Source organism: Protopterus annectens, chromosome 2.part1 (genome assembly GCF_019279795.1).
Source record: "Protopterus annectens isolate FY-2018-M chromosome 2.part1, PAN1.0, whole genome shotgun sequence".
Lineage (NCBI taxonomy): Eukaryota > Metazoa > Chordata > Ceratodontiformes > Protopteridae > Protopterus > Protopterus annectens.
This window is the reverse complement of record NC_056729.1, coordinates 141,837,116-141,859,287: the sequence shown is the minus strand read 5'-3', so window position 1 is coordinate 141,859,287 and position 22,172 is coordinate 141,837,116.

The following is a 22,172-nucleotide window of genomic DNA, read 5'->3' as shown; positions in this document are numbered from 1 at the left end:
TGGAGGGGGGGAGATGGAAGCTGTTTTAAAATGTGAAAAAAAACATGGTGAAATACTTGCCAAGTGTTATTTTTGTGGCTGGTAATAGGGGGACATTAAGATATGCAGACCAGCCTAAATCATATTTCTTTTGAAGGGACATACAGTAAGAAGGTGTGTGGGTGAATGCAGGCTATGTAAAAAATTGACATTTTTAGATGGATTGTCAAGAACAATGAAAAAGAAAGAGAAAGGGAAGTAAACATACACAAAGAAGGACAAGAAGCTTAGGGAAAAGGTGAACTAAGTAAAGAATAAACTGTAGGAGAAGAAGAAAAATATGGAGGTGAAAAGGAAGAGAGAGATTGCATGCAGGAAGAGATGTCAGGAGAAGGGAGAGATGATAATACTATTTTCAAGTTAAATGTCATGTAGAGATCTTATTCTGTTAGTGGATGCAAGATTCCTGACAAGTGAAGAAAGACTGAAAACAGAAAATTGGGTCTATAATAAATCAGCGAATGCTTAAAATCGTGAACGCTGATTTATTGACCCTTTAAAAGCGAAAGCTTGAAATCCCGAAGACATGTAACAGCAATTTTTTTTCCCAGGGGGAAAAAATCACTGGGCTGTTTCTGGGACTTTGCCATTAGCTCCACTGTGGTGCGATTTCAGAATTGGTATATTTAAGTAGGGGGGGTGCCCCCCACATCGAGGGGTTTATTTAGTGTTTTGAATGGGTATTTTTTTTTTTTTTTGAAACAGCGATTTTTTCCCCTTGGAAAAAAAATCGCTGTTCCGTGTCTTCAAAATTTTAAGCTTTCCTTTTTAAAGGGTTGATAAATCAGTGTTGGCCATTTTAAGTGTTTGCTGATTTAACATAGACCCAAAAAATTGTGAGTTAGAAATATAATATGGAACTTAGGAAGTGAAAATACTTCTGAAGAAGCTGTGTTGTATATATATATATATATATATATATAAAAAAAACAATGAGAATACTTTTAATACCCTTTTCTCCAAATTTTATTTCTCTTTTCTGACCCATCTCCCTCTAGATGAAGCAGTAAACTCATTTAACTCAATTTTTCTAAATATTCTTGAATCGTTGGCTCCTTTATGCACAATACAGGTCAAATGTAACAAATCCCCCTGGTTAACTAAAGCCACCCACTCCATCATAAAAACTAGAGATAGAATGAAATTGTTTACAAGGAAATTGAATATGGCCCTTCATTTTTCAGACAATGAAAACCTAGTAGTACCAAATTCCCGTTTGACTAGACCTAGTACCTTCATACCCCCTTCCCATCCATTGGCCCACCTATTTGAAACTCTTTGTGAGAAAGAAATCGGGGAATTGAGGTCTAAAGGTATTACTGAAGCCGCTAATTTGGACAATAGGGAGAAAAAAACTGCTCAATGACATATTGGGTAAGAAGGATGTCCGTATTATGAAACCGGACAAGGGTGGTGGGTTGGTGGTGATGGATGTTTCCGAATACAATAGTAAAACGTTTGAATTGTTGTTTAGTGACACTTACACTGAAGTCTCACGTAATGAGATGAACATTGCTTACAGGAACATTGATCTTACCCTGTATGAATTACTATTGAATGGTCAGATGGAACTAAGTGAACACAATTTTTTACACACCAAGGAAACAAGGATCCCAACTATTTTTGGGATCCCAATGATTTAAAAGTCAATCAGCAACCCACCCCTGTGTCCAATAGTAGATGCCAAGACCTCCAAGACATTTACTCTAGCAAAATTTGTTGACTGCAAGGTGAAGGGAGCACTTGATGGAAGAGGCACTATTATCAGGGACTCCTGGGATTTTCTCACCAAAATAAAACCTGAGATGTATGATGATGGTCTCATTATGGTGACCATCGACATTAAATATTTATTCTCAGTCATTCCACACCATGAGGGCTTGGAGTGGTTTTATGAATATTTGTGTTTCAACTCCAGTCTAGCACAAAACACCATCTTGACCGTACATACATGTATGGAGCTTGTGCTCGAAAACAATTTTATTTGCTTTGAGGGCCAGCTTTTTAAACAAAAGCAAGGAGTAGCGATGGGTGCCTGTTGTGCCCCCAGTTTTGCCAACATTGTGCTGGCACACTGGGAGGATTTATTTATTTTAAATTCAACTTACAAAGACTCTTGGACCCTATACAGGTGATACCTTGATGACCTGGTGATTTTCTGGAAGGTTAGTGAAGAGGAACTAGATAGGTTCTTCATTTACATTAACCAAACCACCTCCTTCCTTAAATTCACCATGGCCAGAGATAATGACCAATTGAAGTTTCTGGATGTAACAATCAAAAAAGACTATGTAAACAAGGCTTTCACTTCTCATTTGTACAGGAAGCCAACATACTCAAATTCACTGTTGCATTTTGATAGCTGGCACCCGGTGCACCAAAAAAGAGCCCTAGTTAAGGGCCAGTATGTTAGGTTAGCTAGAATGGTGTCAGGACTGGATGATTTTTTGAGTAAGTATGCTAAGTTAAAAAAAATGCTGACTGAAAGGGGTTACCCTGGCAATTTTGTTCAGGACATTGCCAATGAGGTGATTAGAAAAAGGGAAATCAGGACTTTTTTTGCTTATTGTCCAACGACAATGGCCCTACTGAAGCAACCCAGACTGGGAGACAGGATTGTTTCTCAAGAGCTTTTCTTCTTCCTTTTAGTGTTGACTTCTATGATATCAGGAACATTATATGTAGGTTATGGGACATGTTCACTATTGACAATGATGTTCACTCAGTAGTAGGAAACAAGCCTACTATAGTTTACAAGAAGGAAGTTAGTTTAAAGGGCCTATTAGAAAGAGACTCTTGTGCACCCACGCTGGGTGGTTTCTACAAATGTGGGAGGTGTAAACAGTGTCCAGCCATGTTTCAAGGTGAAACCATCAAAATCACTGGTTATGGTATGGTAAAACCTAGGAAGAGATACTTTTGTTACTCAAAGGGGGTGGTGTATGTCACAGTGTGTGACCTATGCAACAGTTTCTATATTGGTAAGACCAAAAGAGCACTGAGGCAAAGGGTGTATCAACACCTGTATGACATCAGGAATAAAAACTTAAACAGTGCTTTGTACAAGCACATTTGTGCGTGCCCCACACATACATTTAAGTTTGGGGCCATAGACCATAATGATCTTGGAGCAAGAGGGCGACCAATGGATGAATGTCTAGAATTTAAGGAATTGACATGGCAGATTAAAACTAATGCCTGCCAAGTATCAGTTCTTAATAACAGACTTTCCTTGAGTTCTGTTTTAAAATTAAAATCAATGTACTTTTTATAAGTTTATCAGTTGTATTTGTTGCAAGAATATAAAGTTTTAACATTTTTATTAACTTTTTATAATGTCTGTTTTAGAGGAAATTATGTAATTACATTGACCAATGGTTAGGTGGGGTGGTGTATATATGTTTGTCATGATCATGTGATTTTTATTCTGATGAAGTCTGAAACTTGACGAAAAGTGCTTAAATAAACCTGGATTTTTGCTGGTGGTCTGTTCTGCACGCGTCTTTCATCTAGTTGCTGCTTTTGAGAGATAGAATGTGGACAACCTGGGTAAAAACTAAGCTCCCCGTTCACTTTCAGAAATATAAAGAACTTAGAAACCTTGCAAAAATACATATCAACAAAGACAAAAAAGATTAATATAACAACCCACCCACTTCACAAAGATTAAATCCCAAGAAATTCTGGCATTCAATCAATGAAATACTTCATCCTGGCAATCTCTCATCTCCAAATACCTGACCAACCAATACACCCTAAGAGACTGCCTATATCTTCCATTAGTAAGATGATAAGTCCTGCCCTCTTAATGTCTGACATTAAAAATCCACCTGATCCTCTCTCAACATAGAATTCTACTAACTCTTTTATCTTAAACCAATAACTACCATCTATGTAAAATCTCTACTTCGCAAACTAAAACCCTGTTCTCTATCTACTGACAAACTACCTCCCTATTTTCTTCAGATCACAGCAGACTCTCTAGCCTTCCCAGTCCCTATACTGATAAACCGGTCAATCTCTGAATCTATTGTCCCCTCAATCTGGAAAGAATTGTATAATCTACCCATACACAAAGGAGGTACCTCCATTGACATCACCAATTTCAAACCTATAGCCATCCTGTCACTTCTGTGTGCATAAGCATGTCATGCAATGTCTATTACAGGAAAACTCGGTCACCCCCACACAACATGGCTTTCGCCTAAAACATAGCACCATTCAGCCCTCCTTTCCTTCATCAACAGTATTTCTCTGGCTAGAGATAACAATATACTAGTATCATGCTTATTCCTTGATCTATCTCAAGCATTTGATATAGTCTCTCACCCTTTTCTTCTGAATAAACTCGCTAAACTTAATTTCTCCACTTCTAGCATTGCCTGGTTTAATAGCTACCTCACAGACCACTTTCAGTCAGTAAAATGGATCTCTGCTCTCTCACCTCCTCTCCCCGTCAAAATGGGTGTTCCCCAAGGATTGATTCTTGGTCCTCTACCCTTTAATAGTTTTACTATTCAACTCTACACCTCCTGCCCTCAGTCAACCCACATCCAATATGCTGATGACTCTACTGTCATCATCACTGCAGATACCCTCTCGAACCTAAATTCTATTGCTCAGAAATCCTTTAACTCTGTCAAGACCTGGCTCTCTAAAAATTAGCTAATTCTGAATCCTAAAAATAAACAAACTCTTACTTTTTCTCCCCAAAAACATACATAATCTTAAATCAACTTTTTACACTATCATAGTTGAACCCAGCACAAAACTCCTAGGGGTCTTGATAGACAACCAACTGAAATTTGATTTGCATGTTAATAATTGTATTAAGAAAACCCATCAATAACGTGGCCTCTTACATAGAAATAAAAAGTTCCTATCAAACAAAGCTAAAAGTCTCCCTATCTCATGCCTATCTCTAACCAAGCCTATTGTACAGCTCTCAGATACTCTCCAACCTACAAACCTCTATCCTAACTAAGCTAGAGAATACTTATAACAAAGTGGCCAGATCTGCTGCAAATCAAATTATAGATTTCTTCACTGCCTCTCTCTCTAAAACACTTAAACTGGCTTGAAATACCACACCAGCTTCTCCTCTCTCAGCTTCAAATTATCCACTTTGTCTTGTACCAACCAAATTTCTGTCCCAACCTGTCTCCTCTAATATCTTTCTACACTCCCTCTAGAACTCTTCGAAGCTCAGACCAAAACCTACTACAAATCTATGAACCTAAGTGCAAAATTGTTCAAAATCTCTATAGCTACCCCCCTACCATCACTTGGAACAAACTCCCATTGGAAATTAGATCACTTAAGCAACCCAATGAATTTAAATCAGCCACCAAAGATTACCTAAAAAATCATTGTCTTGCCACTGTACTCACCTATCTAATATTTCTTTTACTTCAGTATAAAAATACTCTCTTCTTTTACACTGCCTCTGTGCTCTTCACTAACAGCAGCCTCCTTGACTGTATTGCACATGTATATATTATATGATATACTTGCGTACTGTTCCTGCATATATCTTACATGTAATATCAACTTGAACTCTGTAAATTTTCACTGTGATGATACTGTTTTCTTCTTAAAAATGTCAATCCCCCGGATTTACTAATCTCCTGTGCAGGACTAATCTAGTCCTGCACAGAAGCAGCAGTTTAAGAGGAGGATGGCAGCACGCCATGCATATTAATGAAGGCGTACTGCCTGAGCTCCAAATCCTACATGGAGCGTGGATGAGTGCAGGGGGCGTGTCTGAGAGCAGAGCCCTCAGAATGAACATTCCCCTGCAAAGTAGAACAGCAGAAACTGTAAATAAATGAGCGAGACTGCTCATAGGTGTCTGCATATCCCCACCAACAGTCCCCCATGTGTACAACAGCAACAGGACATAAAAATACAAACAGGAAACCCCTTTATTTTTTTTTAAACCCCGAGTACAGCTAGCTGTAGGTGGGTGAGTGCGCCCATTGCTTAGCTATGGTTAAAGCAACTGAAAAGACTGAAGAGGATAACAAGGAATATATATGCAAAAGAAGCAGCACAGCAATAGTGGAGTTGTTAGAGCATCCACCTAATGAACAGGCATCCCTAGTTCGAATCCCACTGCAGCACATATCATTTTTCATGTGAACTCTGTATATGAACATATTTTTACATCTTTTTGCTACATAACCTATATAATAACATTTAAATGTGAATTTCAGTACTGCATTAAATGGACATGTGAAGTGCCAGTGTCATAATGAAAAAGGCACTAGTAAGCAGGTTTAAGCACAAATAAGCAGTAGTAAGCATATATACGCACTAGTAGGCGTGTTTAAGTGCGTTTGCGCGGGGGTAAGCAATGCCTACACAGGTTAAGCAATTCAGGAGCTAACCAAGTATAAAAAACAGTAACCGTAACTTAGCAGTGCTTACCGTCACGCAAACCCGCTTACATCTGCTCAAAAGTGCCTTAATCACACTGTATCCAATGGCCCTTGTTCTGCCTAGCAACAAAATAAACAGCCTCTACTAGGATCAAACCCATGATACTGTACACCATAGCTAAAGTGATTTACCACTAAGCCATCACAGATATCATTACCTTGATGTATTCACAAACATATCATCCAGCCCAGTCATCCAACAGTACAGAGAATGTATTTTAACATGCAGATGTATGTGTATGAGTAAATATATTAATGGCTAAACAGGTACAATATATTGATATATGTAGCTATATATATATATATATATATATATATATATATATATATATATATATATTAATATATATGAACATATAAACATGCAAATGCCTACATCTATAGATATATATGTCCACATCTACATGTCTAAATATATATGGCAGGTTATATATATGTCAGCAGATATATATATATATATATATATATATATATATATATATATATATATATAGATATATACAGACATACATCTGTAGATAGCAATGGGGAAATAACAAAAACATATATGTCCTCATGCAATGTTAATGGGGTTGAGAGGCCCCACACAATATACGTCTGGTATGAATAGGTATACCCCCCCAGCCAAGCACGTCCTCCCTGTAATACAGTACCAAGTGCTGCAGATCCCATAATCAGGACCAGACACAACATGGCCATCGCTAGGATACATATACACAGACACATATATGCAGATACAGGTATATATATATATATACATATATATATATATATATATATATATATATATATATATATACATATATATGTAACTACACATACACACACAGAGATCTGTACAGTAAGATACATATGTAGTACGTGCACACAATATGGAGCAGCCAGTATTCCTACAGTCACCACCTTACCAACTGGAGACTGTATGAGCCACCCATACGAATGACATTCATAGCCTGCAACCTATACCCATAGAAATATCAAAGGGTATAACACCACACACCGGTGTGCATAAATGAATGTGAAAGCATTATTTGTGTACTATGACAGTTGTATATGCCATGTTATATAGCAGTTTAGACACTGACAGCCATATGAATAGTGTAATGCAACTGTGAAACAGGTATACTAAGACAGTAGTCTGGAAAGGTTGACATATGCTGCTGTCCAGGCCTAGGCCTTCAAGTAGTACAATAGTAATGACAGATTGGGCCACAGCATACTAGACAATCAACAGTACGTAATGCAGATGTATAGGTCAGCAGCCTCTATCTACACTCTGTACACAATCCCTAGGGGGTACAGATCCCAGCTGACACAATGGGATGTATCTATTACATAACAAGGCATACCTGACACTGACAAACAGAACATTCCATATGGCAGGAGACAGTAGGCCTGCATTTACCCAAGGTGGATTGTATGGTAATGTACATCCAGATACCTTAAGGCAGCTTACCCCAGATACCCACACATGTTGTAACAGCCTAGGTTAGTCATGGTGCACCCCCCCCTACACTCACTAATACTGGGTCATATACCACTGTTACATACACTGGCCTCTGGACTGCATTAGGGCACACATGTATTGCGTATGTGAAGCCCACACATATATGACCCCAACCCCCAAGTATGTGTGGGGGACACAACAGCAGTGGAGTGATGGCAGGAATGACAGCATGACATACACACAGCCCACTACATAACAACCCCTCACAGCATGTCATATGTGCAAAGCCTGGTATGTAGGTGGAGGACAGAGACTGGAACACAGGCACATATGTGTAAAACTGTTGTCATACAGTAAGCAAGATATGTATATGTGTACATATCTATATGGATATATGTATACTTATATATACATATATGTTCAACATATGTCCTGCACATGGAGTGGAGCCCTACCTCTGCCGCAAAAGTCCCACCCTCTCAGTGCAAGGGGATGTCACATATGTATTGCAGGTATATTTGTAGACTATTGTTACTGTAATAGGGATTGTCTTCACAGAAATGGTGTATGTGGGAGGCCACATCTGCTGTTAACATGTGCGCCATTGGCTACTTACAGACATTCTAAGGTCATCATAGTACAGTACCACTGCTAGCATAGTAACTCCCTTGTGGACTACAGCTGCGATATAGCCAATATATGTGGACAGTCTGACACACTCTGGTCAGTCCAGGGGTATACACAGAACCTCTTCATGCAAGACATGTGGACCAGGCCTGTCAATGTGGATGTTAACAGCCATGTATATGGGTATAACACATACATACTGATATACATTTTCCCCCATAGGTTATGCATTCATACACCCCTGTCTGTCCTGACACATAATAACCGCTGGTACAGTGGTGCCACAGCCATATACTATCCACTAGTTAGTGACATACATCTGAACAGCATCTCACTGCTTTGTCTGACATACATGACTGTTATGGTGGCCCAGCAACAGTACATCTGGCAAGTATCTGGGCATGACATCTCACCGGATAAGTGCAGTAAGCTGCTAGGCATGTAGCAAAGCACAGTGCAGGCTACAGGCAGACTGAATCAACACTGGACTACATCTCCCATGTGGGAATACACATGTGCCTGCATAGATAGCAGGCTCTACAGGCATGTCGCATCACAGTGTAACAGACACCTGTGTGAAAGTACATAACCACAACCAATGTGAACACAGTCACTGCCACATATGGTAATGTTGCGTACTATTACAGTATATGGTCTATCTGATGTACACCTTCCTCATATGAGCCACTCACACAACAACCCTACATATACTGGGCCACTACACAGTGTTGTCCAATGGCTGTCTGTGGTTTGGGACATGTGTGTGTTTGCTCCTACAAACATGTAAGCTGATAGGGTGACATACAGTAGAGCAGCATGTAACATCAGATAGAACAGAACCAAGAACAATGACATCTACCACCGTCTCTACACAGGCCAAGGTACTTATAAGGTACTTATGCACTATACACACACTGTCAACAATTACCAGACTTACACATACCTCAGTACTGTACACACAACCAAAGAATGCCCAGGCTATGTCCTCAAATATAACCCCTACTATACACAGCATGTGTAGCAGTCTGATATCTCACTGGCTTGTTATCAGATATACTGTCAATGAATATGGTGTACAGAACATATGCACCCCCTACTGCATGACATATGTACAATGGTTGCAGAGTTGTAGCTGGAGGCACAAACACAGAGCAAACATTGACATGTCTCTGTGATAACCTCATAAATTTCCTGTCATAACAGGGTTTGATGCAACATATGTCCTATGAGGGATATGACGTCAGTAACTCTCCCGGCTGTCACCATCTACCTACTGCAATCCTCACACTACCTTCTGCAGTTGAGAGATAGGTGCTCTGTGGGTATCACAAGGAACACAAGGCACCACACACTGCCCAGTCTACAGATGACCCTACAGATGGGGATTCCTCATAAACATAGCACTGACATGACAAGTATTAAAACATGTAGGACAGCCATATCCACACACACCCTGTTAAACCAATATTACCCCAACTGCAATATAGCAGCACTTACAGTCTGTAGTCAAGATAGGCACATCCCGCTCATGTGTGTTGACCTGTTTTCACAGTGTATGTTGTCAGAGTTAAGTCCCCAATCCATCTGTGATGATGTTTGCCAAACAACAGATCTAGTTCCTGCTCACAGTGAATGAAAAGGCCCAACACCAACATGATGTTCTTAGATAATGGAGTGCGTTTCCATGCAATTGGCTATGGGAGTGTTACCACAGCTGTTCCACATGCAGTCAGCTAGAGGAGGGCTGTAATCTGTGCAGAGGCCATCAGCTGATCATGAGCATCACTGACAATACACATGCCACTGCCTAAGCAAAGCAGGTGTAAGTCTCCACATCCACCAGAGAGGGAGTGAGAGAGGCAGACGGAGACAAAGATAAGTCAGGGTGGGTTGGGAGAGTAAAAGGTAAGCATGTTTGTGTCACACACCTACCAGTCCAGGTTATCGAACCCCTGACTGACTATGTACTGATATCACATCTGTTATCCCTGCACAGTGGATATTGTGATTTATGCTAGGGGCACCATATAAGAAATTTAAAAAACCCACTCAACATTGAGTCCAGCTGTTACACACTCAGGACACACAACAATAAACACACACCTGTCATATCTGGGATTAGATCTCCTACTTAACTAGCTTTTGCACTATAGCACTAGGCAATAATAGAACACACCACAGAGATTACTAGAGTACTTTTTCCCCAGAGGTTTATATCACAGTGAGTGACATCAACCGGATTGCCAAAGTACTGCAAAATAATTATAGTGAGTGTGATAGCCAAACATGCATTGCTCTCTACACAGGCATAGGAACAGACACAAAAGCATCCACAACTCCCATGTGTGAGACTAGAACCCCTACCAGAGCTCTATACCACACTACAACATTACACTGTTATAGCATACACAACAGAGATTGCTGGAGTACTCTTTCCCCATAGTGTACTTCACAGTGATTGACATCAGCAGGATTGCCAAAGTAGGGCATTTGAATTGTATTGAGTGTGACTAACCTAAATTGCCCTAATTAGTCTGAATGCATTAACCACTGTTTTCGCTAGACCAGACTAACCTCCCTTTGCAGGTAATGAACCTAGGACCCTGTACACTACAGTTACAGTAACTAACCACTAAGCCATCACAATAGGACATGAGACTGAGATTTCAGCAAAGTAATCCCACCATAGGCTAATCAAACTGAACATATGAAAGGAATGTATATACAGTTGTCCATAAAAGACTTCTCCAAAGCCAACTTCATGCTACTCAAGGCAGAAGTGACAATGTTTGTGACACCCATGGAGACAGGAGCTGAGAGTTCTACTGATGAATCCTGCACTAAGTTACTGTATGAGCACATCCACTTGTGCATGATTCCTGACATCCCACATAGAACCACGATGCTCACCTCCCAAATAAGCAAGCCAGTCTGGTGGTCTCCTACCATTAACATAGTATACAACAGAAGGTAGACACTGTTGAAGAAAAAAGGATAATCCAAGGATGCAAACATCTCCCTTACCAGCCCCAGTAAGATGGTGAGATCCCTCATGGAATCCTCCAAAGCTAGTCATGTAACTAAAATTGCCACAGATTCCACAGACAACCACACAGCATTCTATTGTTATGTCCAGAATCTAACTTGCAATGTTCAGAAGTGCTCTGAGCTACAACAGAATGACATTACATAGACTGCTCCCATGGATTGTGCAAATATCCTTGCAGATTGATTTAGTGCCACATTCACCCGCTGTCACCCCCAAAAAGGCACATGTCAATATGAAAAGAGTTCCATTGCCCAGTAATCATGGCCACACAGGCAGAAACCGCACTATCCACAGCTAAGAATACAGCATCCCTGGGACCTGATGACATCCTGGGCTGTGTACTACATGAACTACAAAATGAAATGGCAACTCACCTGTCATGTGCCATCATAGCCTCACATTAGGCCTGGTGCCCACTGAGTGGTGCACAGCTGCAGTTATCCCACTCCACAAGGGGGGATCCACCTTGGATCCCTGGAACTACCATCACATCAGTCTGGCAAGCCTGATCTGCATGGCCATGGAATGCATTATCAGGGAAGTTTTGAATGCAGACATTGGCAACCCTCAAACACAGGACCCCATGCAGATTGGGCTCATGGAGGGCCATTCTTGTCTCATGAAACTGATTGACTGCTTTGACTTGGTCTGCATAGCTGTTGAAGAGGGTAAGGCAGTCCACAAAGCCTATGTGGACCTCGCCAAGCCCTTCAACACCATCCCCCAGCCTGGAAACATAGATTAACATACTAATCCAGCCATATATCCCTATGCCACTTGATGGTTTGCCACATGGCTTACTGACAGAACCCAAACTGTAGGTGTAACTGACTCCAAATCCATCCCCAGACAAGTGACAAGTGGACTACCTCAGGGTTCAGTCCTGGGACCACTGTTGTTTGGCATCTACATCTCTGAAGTACAGGCCAACAGTACAGGACTCTGGCTAACACATGTAACAGATGACTGCAAAAATTGGAGTCATTATGAGCCTGACTGTACTGCATGGTATGTTACTGATACCAGCCTGACATCATAGAGGTGGGATGGGGTACTGTTAACATCTTGTGCCCTAGTCATGTAAGGTCCTGGTTATGGGATCTGCAACAGTTGGTACTGTAGTGCAGGGCAGATATGTTTGGCTGCGGGGGGGGGAAACCTATTCGTGCATGACGTATGTTGTTTGTGCCTGTCAACCCCATTAATGGTGCATGTGGACATATATGTTTCTGCTATGTTCCCACTTTATCTACAGATGTATGTCCATATGCTTTGTGCTGGTCCTTAGAATCAGTGGCGATTTTGTTTTAGTAGCTAGCTTTGGAGGATCTTATAAGGGATCTCAGCTTCTTACTGAGGCTGACCAGGGAGCTCCTCCACTCATGGGATTTTACTCTGTTTTGCAACAATTTCTTCCTTCTGTTGTACAGTTTGTTTATGGCAGGGGACCACCAGATTGGCTTCCTTTTTTTGGAGGATAGCGTCTTGGTTCTGTTTGGGATAACACAATCCATGCACTTGTGTAAGTGCTTATAGAGTGCATTTGTGTAGCATTTAGTAGTCGTAAGTGTATTGTCCATCTGCACGGGTATCATGAAGTTCACCACTTCTGTCTTAAGAAGCATGAAGTTGGCTTTAGAGAAATTTTTTACCATGGTTTCCTTAATGGGGGGTGGGGGGCGAGATGTGGATATTAAGGGTGATTAGCTTATGGTCGGATCGAACCAATGAGGAGTTGACTTCAGGTATGGAACACCAGTCACTCATGTTGGTAATGACTAGGTCTAGGATATTGTTGCCCTGGTGGGGGTGTGGATAAGTTGATCCAGGGCATTGGAGTTTATGAATTCCAGAAAGTATTGTGTGAAGGAGTTGGTACACAAGTAAGTTTTCCCAGTTAATGGTGGAGTAGTAGAAATTGCCCATTATTAGGGTGTTTGGCTGAACCCTAATATTTTCCAGTACATCAAGAAAAAAGGAGTGGGAATCCTGGGGCATGGTGGGGGATCTGTAGTTTTGCCCAGAGTTAGTTGCACTTGGATAACCTCAGATGCATTATGCTGAGCAACTAGCCTGGAGGTGTGGATATCCTTAATGAATATGTACACACCTCCACCTTTGGTGTTCCGGTCTAGGTTATATGGCCGAAAAATGTAGTATGAGTTATAGCCTGGTAGTGCAGGGTGCTCTCTGGATCCCTGAACCAGATCTCAGTCACTGCACAAATATCGATGTTCTCTATTTTAAGGAGTGCCTCGAGTGAGTGCATTTTGAGATTTAGACTTCTAGCACTGAATAGCATTATCCTCAGTTTTTGCTTGCCTGTTCTTGTTACGGTGATGAATTTGTCATTTGAACCTTGCCTAAAAAAGGCACTATAGGGGCAGCAAGAACCTTAGCTATTATCCAAAATCGCAGGGGTGACAGGTGCAGGCCATCTCTGGCAAAGCATCATGGTCTGTCGACTATGTCATCCCAAGCAGAAAGATGCTGGATCCCCTTAGAATGACACCAGAAGCTTAGCCAATTGTTGAAGTCAATCATTTTGTCCTTGTACTGCAGTATCATTCTGGACAATGGCAGAATGCTACTCAGGGCTAGGGCCATACCTGCCTGGGCTACAAGATCGGAGATCTCTTCCATGTCTCTTTTCATGTAGTCCAGGGAGGTACATCTCAGGTCGTTTACACCAACATGGACAATAACAGAGTCATAGTTGTACTTGTTGTGGAGTGACCTGAGTGCATGGGTTATGTGGCGGATCCTGGCACCTGGCAGGCAGCTGACAGTAACCTTCTCCTTGTTTAGCCTGGTGAGTGGGACATCAGTGTGCCTTACTATAGAGTCACCTTTTACTAGTGTGTTGGATACAATGTTTTGTCTTATTGGCTCTGGTTGGGTGGCACACTGAGTCTGTGGGCTACGTGTCATTTGGGTTGTGTTGGGGGGGTGGAAGTTGCTTGTGTTTCTGCTTTGGAGGTCTCTGTTGCTTGGGCAGATTATTATTGAGAGCTTCCGTGAATGTTTTTGTGTTTTTATGTGTGGATTTTGGTGGTGTAGATTTAGTGAGACTATGTGATAAGTGTGGTGTGGTACAAGTGTTTACCTTCTCCTCTTGAATGTCAAGTTCAGCTTTACCTCCAGTTTGGCTAGATAAGTGCATCTCTCACAGGTTGTAGTGTTGGGTGGTAGGAGGAGAGGGTTGTCTGTGTACATGAGGCAATTTCTACATTGCCCCAGTATGCCCAGATTCATCAGATAGACAGGAGAGAAAACTGGGAGCTGACCCTTGGACATGCCTGAAAAACAAACTATTTTCCTCTAGATAAGTGAGGAAAGTGAGTACAAGAGCTGTTTTTCTCTAAGCAAGCAAGGAAAGTAAGTGCAAAATACATTTTCCTCTAGGTAAAGAGGGAGGTTGAGTGCTATAGTAATTGGTAGCTTATTTAGTGCTTACAACAAGTTCTGAACAAGTGCTGAGCACAAATAAGCAAATTCAAGTGCTAAAACTAAGAATCTGTATCTGCACTAGACTAGTTACAGGAAAGAGTTGAGAGAGATGGAAAAGATTGCCCAGATGGCCAATAACTACAATTTCTGAGCCAGAACAACTCCTTATGTGGTAGACAGGTTACCTAGTGCTTACCACTTCCACTGACAAGCTAGAAGGCTTCCCTCCAACACAGAAAAGCTTGTGGGGGGCTCAGAAGCTTACATACAGTCCTGGATACAGCAAATCTGTATCTGGACTACAGTAGTTACAGGAAAGGTAGGAAACAGGCTTACAGTTTTTTTTTTTTTTTTTTTGCAGAAAAGCAGCTAAAACAGCAGTAAAAACAAGTCAAATGTAGTGCAAGCTTGCACACTTGAGTATGTAGCAATATTGTATGTTGTTCATGTAAAGCATTTTACATTGGTAAAATGGAACAAAGGCTCCGAGACAGAATCTATGAACACACTTATGCAATTGGAACAAATAAAATGGATAATGCACTTGCTAGGCATACCATGTTACATGTAGGTCATAAATTTACTTTTAAAGCAATAGATCAAATCCAACATAATATTCAAGGTGACCCTTTAAATTTATTACTGGAAGAATGCGAATTGGCATGGCAAATAAGACTGAACGCCTTTGTTGAACCTGGGTTAAATGAACATTGTAATATATTATGTCTTCTTAAACTTAAAAGTTTGGACAGATAGAAAACAATTAATTAAATGTATATTTATATTTAGGATACTATTATGCATTTGCTATCATGTTATTGATAAATTTACTTTTTTATCATTTTTCATGTCCAAGTTGTATTATATATATGTTTAACATGTTTAGAAGAGACATTATTTTTTGTAGTAGCGGTGTGTTTTAGTTTGTATAACAAACAGTCTAAATGTATTTTAGAAGTTTTTAATAATGAGTACTATTTTTTATATATCAGTACACCTTGTAGGTATGATCAGGTGATTTGTTGTATTACTATTTAACGGCCTTGTTTTTTTGAGAATGTAATCTGGGGAAGTTACCTTATTGCAGGTGACGAAAAGTGCTTCATTAAATCAGTGAAAATATTTTGGTGTTTGGATTATTTCCACAGAGCCTGTCTGCTAAGTATGTAGCAATATTAAACCAAACACAGTTTAAAAAAATGCAATTAAATTAAAAATGACTAAAAACAAGTGCAGAAGGAGTGCATTAGGCAGAATGGGGTAAAGAGATGGGACTGGGGGGAGTGTCCCAGATCAAATCTACAGTGGGGTGGGCAACTGCAAAAGCCACCAAATTTAAACAACAAACCAGAAATAGGGAGGGTGGGTGGAACAAAACATGATCAGCAGAGATCTGAAAAAATATACAGTGAATCAAAAATAACAGTGCACAACTCTGAAAAAAAAAGTCCAGCAACAATTTACAGTACACAATTCTGAAGAACCAAAAAAAAAATACTTAGCTGTGTATATTTCCAGATAGTTTGAAAAGAGCACTGTTAGACACAGGTTCCAGCAATGATATGCAGACTGTTAACTAACATGGTCTATTCTTATGCAAGTAATCCTTCAGATAGTCAGAACTTAAGACACAGCAGAAAATAGGGGGAGGTGGGACAAAACACTTTCAGCAGAGATCTGAAAAACTATACAGTGAATCGAAAATAACAGTGCACAACTCTGAATAAAATTAACCCAGCAACAATATATCAATATGTTGTATCTGTTTAGACATTAATATATTTTCACACACACATACATCTACATATTGGAATACATTCTCTGTACTGTTGAATGACTGGGCTGGATGATATGTTTGTGAATACAGCAGGGTTATGTATATCTGAGATGGCTTAGAAGTAAATTACTTTGGCTATGGTGTGCATTGTCCTACGTTTGAGCCTAGCTGAAGTTGTTTATTTTGTTGCTAGGCAGAACAAGGGCCGATAGATACAGAGTGATTAAGGCACTTTAAAGCAGTTGTAAGTGGGTTTGCGCAGAGGTAAGCACTGCTAAAGTCTGGTTACAGTTTCTTAGACCCAGTTAGCTTCTGAATTGCTTAGCCTGTGGAGGCATTGCTTAACGCTGTGCAAACCTGCTTACAACTGCTTTGAAGTGCCTAAATCACTGTGTATCCAACAGGCCATGTTCTGCCCAGCAACAAAATAAACAGCTCTTGCAAGGCTCAAACCAAGGACCCTGCACATCATAGACAAAGTGATTTACCACTAAGCCATGACAGATACAAAAAGAGTTGATGTTTTCAGAAACATAGGTTCATAGGTTCATAGGTTCATACTAGGCTATCTGCCCTAGGGCATTTATAAGCCTAGCCAGAGTATGTTTGGCTTTCGCCACCCATTTTAAATTAATTTTGCTATGCCCTTTTTCGAGGTTAGTATACTGTGCCTCTGTCTAACAGTGACACAGAAGTGATACCCGGGGTAAACCTACGATCTCCCATCCACTCATCAAGATTCCTCTTGAAAAGAGTCAATGAGGGACTCTGCCTAACCTGGACTGGGATTTTATTCCAGAGTGAAGGAGCCTCTGGGTTATGAATCTGTCCCTCCAGCATGTCCTATTTATTTCAGTGCTGAAGTTCAAGTCTCTCAGTGTAGCTCGATGGGATTTGGATTTTTTGAGGTGCAGCATGTCCCTTAATTCCAGGTTGGACATGGCCTTATACATCAGGCACAGGTCACCTCTGAGCAGGTGGTATGCCACTGAGTAGAGCTGGAGTTTCTTTAACCGGGCAGCATATGGCACCTGTTTGAGCCCTTTGATCCTCTTGGTGAGGTACTTTTGGGGTCTTTCCAGTTGCTGCAGGTGTTTGGTAAGGTACATCCCAAAAGGGGCATTGTACTCAATTATGGGCCTGATGAGGGATGAGTAAAGAGGCGATGACCTCCCTAATCTAGATGTGAATCCCTTCATGATTAGGTGGGCTATATAAAATGTTTTTCTAACCACTTTGGCCACGTGGTTGTCAAATGAGAGATTGCTATCAACTTGGGTCCCCAGGTCCCTAATTACTTCTTCTGTACTTAATGGATTACCACCTATGTGGTAATTTGTGGGCACTTTGTTTTGCCAAAGGGATGACTATACACTTTTGGCGTTTAGCTTGAGGCCATGGCTCTGGCACCAGTTGTCTGTTTCTCTGAGGCCCTTTTGGAGGATGCTTGTGTCGGCTAGAGAGTCGATTATGGCGCCCAGTTTGCAGTCATCTGCGAACTTGGTCAGCCACTGTCCTTCCGTGTTGGCCTGTACCTCCGAGAAATATATACCAAACAAGAGAGGTCCCAGGACTGAGCCTTGTGGGACGCCACTTGTAACTGGTTTGGAGTCTGACATGGCTCCAGCAATTCTAACCATGTGGGTTCTGTCCTTGAGCCAGTTTGCAACCCATCTAGTGACATAGGGGTTTATATTTAAGCTGGTGAGCTTATCTATAATGCTCAAGTGGGGTATTGTATCGAAGGCTTTTGCGAGGTCCAGATAGGCTGTGTGGACCACCTTCCCTTCGTCAATGGCCTTGGTGACTGTTTCAAAGAAGTCAACCAGGTTTAAGAGGCAGGATCTGCCCTTAACAAAGCCAAACTGGGTAGGATCCAGTGTCTGTAGGTCCCCAATATCTTTATTTATAAGGTCCATGATGATCCTTTCCATAGCTTTGCAGACCAAGCTAGTCAGGCTTATGGGGCGATAGTTTCCAGGGTCCATTGAGGCACCACCTTTGTGGAGAGGGACCACTGTTGCTGTACACTCTTTGGGTACATATCCTGTAGTAAGGCTGAGATTGAACAGTAGTTTTATGTTTGGGTTTAGCTCTTCTTGGAGTTCATGTAGGACGCAGCCTGGGACACCGTCTGGTCCCATTGATTCTGTGTTTTTTGCTTTGGAGAGGGCGGCTCATACCTCAGCATCTGAGATGTCAGGGGGGCAGCACTCTGCTGGGATAGATATTTGCCCTTTTGGTGGGGGGAGAAGTTTGCGCTGAACCTGTCAGCTAGGATGTTGGCAATGTCTGTGGGTTCGGTGTATTTTTTGTCATTTTGGACTAATTCTGAGCATATCTGGGAATTACCACCCAGGTTCCTAATATAACTAAAGAAAGCCTTGTGATTATCCTTAGTGTCCTGTGCAATTTTTCTCTCGAAGCTGGCCTTAGACATATTTATGAGTGCCCGTAGTTTTTTGCTAATACTGATCAGTGATGCCTTCCCTTTTTGGGATTTTGCTCTATCATTTAGTAGCTTCCTCCTTCTATTGTATAGTTTGTTTATGGCTGGGGTCCACCAGACAGGTCGTCTGCCTTTGGAGGATTGAGTCTTGGTTTTATTTGGGATTACATGATCCATGCAGTCCTGAAGGTGTTCATAGAATGCATTTATAAAGGATTCTGCGGTCTAGGCCGTATTTTCCACAGGCCCGGGGGCTTTGAAGGATTCCACCTCGGTTTTGAGGAGTGTGAAATTTGCTTTAGAGAAGTTTTTCACTGTGGTTTTCTGGGCAGGGGGTGGGGTCAGGATGTGAATATCCAGTGAGATCAGTTTATTGTCTGATCTTACCAGTGAGGGATACACTTCTGGTCTGGAGCATAGAGTCCCCATGTTGGTGATGATCAGGTCCAGTATGTTTTCCCCTCTTGTGGGAGTGGTAACAAGTTGTTCCATAGCATTTGAGTTTATGAATTCTAGGAACCTTTGGGCAAGGGTGTTGGAGCTAGAGTAATGCTCCCAATCTATGTTTGGGTAGTTGAAGTCCCAATATAATGGTGTTGGAGAGACCTTCATATTTTCCAGTGTTCTCAGGAAGGCCGAGTGGGGTTCCTGGGTTTGGGAGGTGGTCTGTAGCAGGCTATAAACTGGAAGGCAGTTTTACCCACTGTTAGTTGCACATGGATAGTCTCTGATGCTTCGTGCTTTGCCACCAACCTGGAAGTGTGGGTATCTTTGATGAATATCGATACTCCCCCTCCTTTTGTGGTTCGGTCCAGGTTTTGGGGCCGAAAAGCATGGTATGAGGTATAACCTGGTAGTGCTGGGGTGCTCTGGACCCTGAACCAGGTTTCTGTTACTGCACAGATATCAATGTTCTCCATGCTAAGGAGAGTTTTGAGTGCGTGCATCTTGAGGTTTAGACTTCTAGCATTGAGTAGCATTACTCTTAGTTTCTTATCCCTTGTGATACCTATGGAGGTGGGTTTGTCTTTTGAGCCTTGCCTAAAAAAGGCACTATGGGGGTAGCAAGAGCCTTTGCCAATATCCAAAAGCCCAGGGGTGACAGGTGCAAGCCGTCCCTAGCAAAGCATCGTGGCTTGTCGTGCATATCATCCCAAGCTGATAGGCATTGGATCCCCTTTGAATGACACCAATACTTAAGCCAATTGTTGAAATTGATCATCTTCATACTGTGGCATCATTCTTGGTGAGGGTAAGATGCTACTCAAGGTCAGGGTCATACCAGCCTGGGCTACATGCTCAGAGAGCTCCTCTATGTCTCTTTTCATGTAGTCCAGGGAGGTACGTCTCAGGTCATTCACACCAGCATGGACAATGACTGAGTCATATTTGTACTTGCCTTGGAGTGACCTGAGTGCTTGTGTTATGTGGCGGATCCTAGCGCCAGACAGTCTGCTCACCATGACCTTCTCCTTGTTCAGCCTGGTGAGCGGGACGTCAGTGTGCCTGACGATAGAGTCACCTATTACAAGTGTGTCAGGTGTGTTGTTTAGCCTTAAGGGCTGTGACTGTTCGGCACACTGGCTTTGTGAGATATGTGTTGCACGTGTTTTTTTTTGGGGTAGTGGTTGCTTGGGTGTCTGCTTTGGAGGTCTCTGCTGCTTAGGCAGATCTATATTTAGAGCCTCCGAGTATGTTTTTGTGTGATTATGTGTTTGGTTTGCTGTCGTGGTAGGTCTATGTGAGACTGGAATTGTAGTGAGTGTGGTTTCCTTCTCCTCCTGACTGGTTTTGTCAGTACTGAGTTGAGAGAGCTTAGCCTCCAGTTTGGCTATATGGTTGCATCTCTCACATGTGTTGGAATTTGTTGGGAGGAGGAGAGGGTTGTCTGTGTACATGAGGCAGTTGTAACATTGCCTCAAGATTCCCATATTCACCAGCTGTACATAGACTGTATATCCAACAGTACAGAGAATGTATACCAACATCTATATGTATGTGTGTGTAAATATATTAATATCTAAACAGATACAACATATCTAGATATGTATATATATATATATATATATATATATATATATATATATATATATATATATATATATTAATTTCTACAACTATATACATATATATCAATATATATGCACATATATACACGCATATGTCTAAATCGACACATATATGTGTCTACACCTATATGTCTACATATACACAGCACGTTACATATGTGAATGCAGATATATATCTGTGCAGGTTTATACGGACATAGTTATATATATGTTAGCAGATATATATATCTATATAAGTATATATGGCCATAAATCTGTAGATAACAATGGCAGATTAGCAAATGCAGGTATGCCCACATGCACCGTTAATGGGGTTGTGAGGCCCCACACACTATACGTCTTGTATGAATAGGCATCCCGTCACAGCCAAACACGTGCGCCCTGCAATACACTACCAATTACAGTCTGCCTCCCATCAACATCCCCAGGATACAGATACACAGACACAGATATGCAGATACAGATATACATTTATATATATATATATATATATATATATATATATATATATATATATACATGTGACTACACATACACATGCAGATATATGTATAGTAAAATACATATGCAGAAGGTGCACACAATATGGAACAGCCACTATGCCTACAGTTAACACCTGAACAACTGGACACTGTATGGGCCACCCATACAAATGTCAATCGTTGCCTGCAACATATACCCATAAAAGGTCATAGGAAAGAAACCACACACCTGTTTGCAGGAATGGGAATGCTTTAATTGTGTACTATAACAGTTCTATATGCCATGTCATATAGCTGTTCAGATACTAACAACCATATAAACAGAGTACTGCAACTGTGAAAC